Raw genomic sequence first — 2,932 nt, 5'->3', positions numbered from 1 at the left:
TTAAGGCAGTTGAATCTCACATGGCCAACTGCATGATTCAAGTGCTGAACACAGTGGCTTGAAAAACACGCCAGGTATATGTATACATCCCAAAAATCCCAGGAGAAAAATGGAGAAGGAACTGCTGTGACATGGCCACCCCCCTTTGAGGGTACTTTCTCACTTTCCCTCTCTTTCTCTCACCAGTAAGAGCATATGCCCTATAGCAAACTTTTAAAAATATATTAATTAGGCCAGAGTGACAGTTCTATGGCAGCAACGAGTGGTCCAGCCGGAACACAAAGAGCTGGGATTGCAGAGCTGAGACCTGCCAGGTGGAGCAGCCTGGGCCACTGGAGAAGGGCAGGCAGCCGGCGGTGGCGCAATGCCACTCCCCCAGCTCAAGGAGCCCTGATCGCTCATGGAGTTGGTGCTGCTGGACCTGGAAGACCCCTACTGGCATCTGTTGGGAGCAATCAGATCTTCCTCCTTGGGTGCCAGATTTCTGGGAATCTATAAGTAACAAGGGTCGGGACCAGCAGTTAGCGTAATGGCTATGTCGTTGGACTCCCGCGGTTCGAGTCCCAGACGCAGTGGCTTAAACTCACGCCAGGCACATGTACGTGCATGCCCAAGATCCTGAGAGGAGAATGGAGAAGGGATTGCAGCGTGGTCATCCCACCTGGGGGGTGATTTCTCGCTTTCTGTCTCTCTGTCTCTCTCTGTCTGTCTGGCGAGCGCACGCACCCTATAGCAGAAACCTCTCCAAAAAAGAAAAAAGAAACAAGGGTCATGGAACCCTAGCTTCTTCCAGTGCCCTTCTCTAAGAGCTCCCTGCTTCTGGCTTCTTCACTCTGGAGTAGAAGGATAGGCTCTCTTGACTCCTGACAGTTGTGGGATCTGGAATTAGAACACCATAATAGGCCTTAAGGGAATAAGCTGGACTTCAGTCATCCAAGGATGAGGGCGTCCTCGAGGAGATCCCCATCACACCCACCTCAAGGCTGGCTCTGAGAAGGCCAATTTGTCCCATTTCAAGCTCCTCAAGGTTCTGTGCTGAGGATCCTTCGGCAAAGTCTTCCTGGTATGGAAGGTCACTCAACTAGACAGTGGGCACCTATATGCCATGAAAATGCTAAAGAAGGCCACACTGAAAGTGTATGATCGGGTTCGGACCAAGATGGAGAGAGACATCCTGGCCAACATCAACCACCTGTTAGTGGTGAAGCTGCACTAGCCTTCCAGACTGAGCGAAAGCTCTATCTCATCCTAGACTTCCTGAGGTGGGAACCTCTTCATGTGGCTCTCCAAAACGAAAGCTCTATCTCATCCTAGACTTCCTGAGTGGTGGGGACCTCTTCATGTGGCTCTCCAAAGAGGCTGTGTTCATGAAGGAGGATGTGAAGTTCTACCTGGCCCAGCTGGCACTGGGCCTGGACCATCTGCACAGCACGGGCATTATCTACAGAGACCTCAAGCCTGAGAATATCCTTCTGCATGAGAAGGGCCACACCAAGCTCACTGACTTTGGCCTGAGCAAGGAGGCCATGAACCATGAGAAAAGGCCTATTCCTTCTGTGGGACAGTGGAGTACATGGCCCCTGAGGTCATCAACCTCCAGAGCCACACGCACAGTGCAGATTGGTGGTTCTAGGGGGTGCTGATGTTCAGATGCTGACAGGCTCCCTGCCTTTCCAGAGGAAGGACCAGAAAGAGACCATGACACTGATTCTGAAGGGAAAGTTGGCCATGCCCCAGTTTCTGAGCATGGAAGTCCAGAACCTCTGCAGGTCCCGTTCAAGTTGAACCCTGCCAACCAGCTTGGCTCCAGCTCTGACAGGGGAGAAGAAGTTAAGTGGCATATCTGTTACTCCGTCATCTACTGGAACAAGCTGTTCTGTTGTGAGATCAAGACTCCCTTCAAGCCAGCTGTGGCCGCCTTCTACTTTGATACTGAGTTCACATACCATACACCCAAGAACTCTCCAGGCATCCCCCAGCACTAGCGCCCACCAGCTGTTCCATGGCCTCAGCTTCATGGCTACTGGCCCAATGGAGATGACAGCAAGCCTCAGGCCACAAAGGTGCCGCTGCACTCAGTGGTATAGCAACTCCATGAAGAACCTGGTTTTAGGGAGGGCTATGTAGTGAAAGAGACCATTGCTCCTACTCCATGTGCAAGCACTGTGTCATCAATGCCACCAACACAGAGTATGCTGTCAAGGTCACCAACAAAAGCAAGCGGATCCCTCAGGGGAGACAGAGATTCTTCTGCTGTACGGGCAGCACCCCAATATCATCACTCTGAGAGATGTGTACAATGATGGCAAACACGTGTACCTGTTGACCGAGCTGATGGGGGGCCAGGAGCTGCTGGACAAGATGCTATGCAAACATTCTTCTCAGAACGGGAGGCCAGCTTCGTGCTGCACCATCAAGACCACAGAAAACCTACAACATCCTGCTCATGGACCAGTCAGGCAACCCCAAGTGCCTGCCCATCTGTGATTTTCACTTCACCAAGTAGCTGCAGGTGAGAATAGCCTTCTCATGACACCTTGCCACACGGCCAGCTTAGTGATGCCAGAGGAGCTGAAACACCAGGGCTATGACAGACAAGGCTGTGCCATCTGGAGCCTGGGAATCCTGCTGTACACCATGCTGGCTGGTACATTGCATTTGCCAATGAGCCCAGCGACACACTGGAGGAAATCCTGACCCGATTCAGCAGCAGAAAGTTTACCTTCAGCAGGGGAAACTGGAACATGGTTACGAGATAGCCAAAGACCTGGTGTCCAAGACACTGCGTATGGACCCCTACCAGTGCCTCACGGCTAAGCAGGTCCTGCAGCATCCGTGGATCACCCAGAAAGACAAGCTTCCCCAGAGTCAGCTGCCCCACTGGAACTGCAGCTCGTGACGGGAGCCATGGCTGCCACATTCTCCACCCTCC

The 2,932-nt window shown here is 52.5% G+C and overlaps 1 pseudogene; it reads left to right on the top strand.

Moving 5' to 3' along the window:
• The first annotated feature begins 364 nt into the window (after positions 1 to 364).
• Positions 365 to 2,932, top strand: part of LOC102473413 (ribosomal protein S6 kinase alpha-1-like) — a 16,180-nt pseudogene continuing 13,612 nt past the window's right edge.

This window comes from Tupaia chinensis, unplaced genomic scaffold (assembly GCF_000334495.1).
Source record: "Tupaia chinensis unplaced genomic scaffold, TupChi_1.0 Scaffold145519_1, whole genome shotgun sequence".
In the NCBI taxonomy this organism is placed as follows: domain Eukaryota; kingdom Metazoa; phylum Chordata; class Mammalia; order Scandentia; family Tupaiidae; genus Tupaia; species Tupaia belangeri.
The sequence above is the reverse complement of the archived record's forward strand: the minus strand, read 5'-3'. Positions and strand labels throughout refer to the sequence as shown.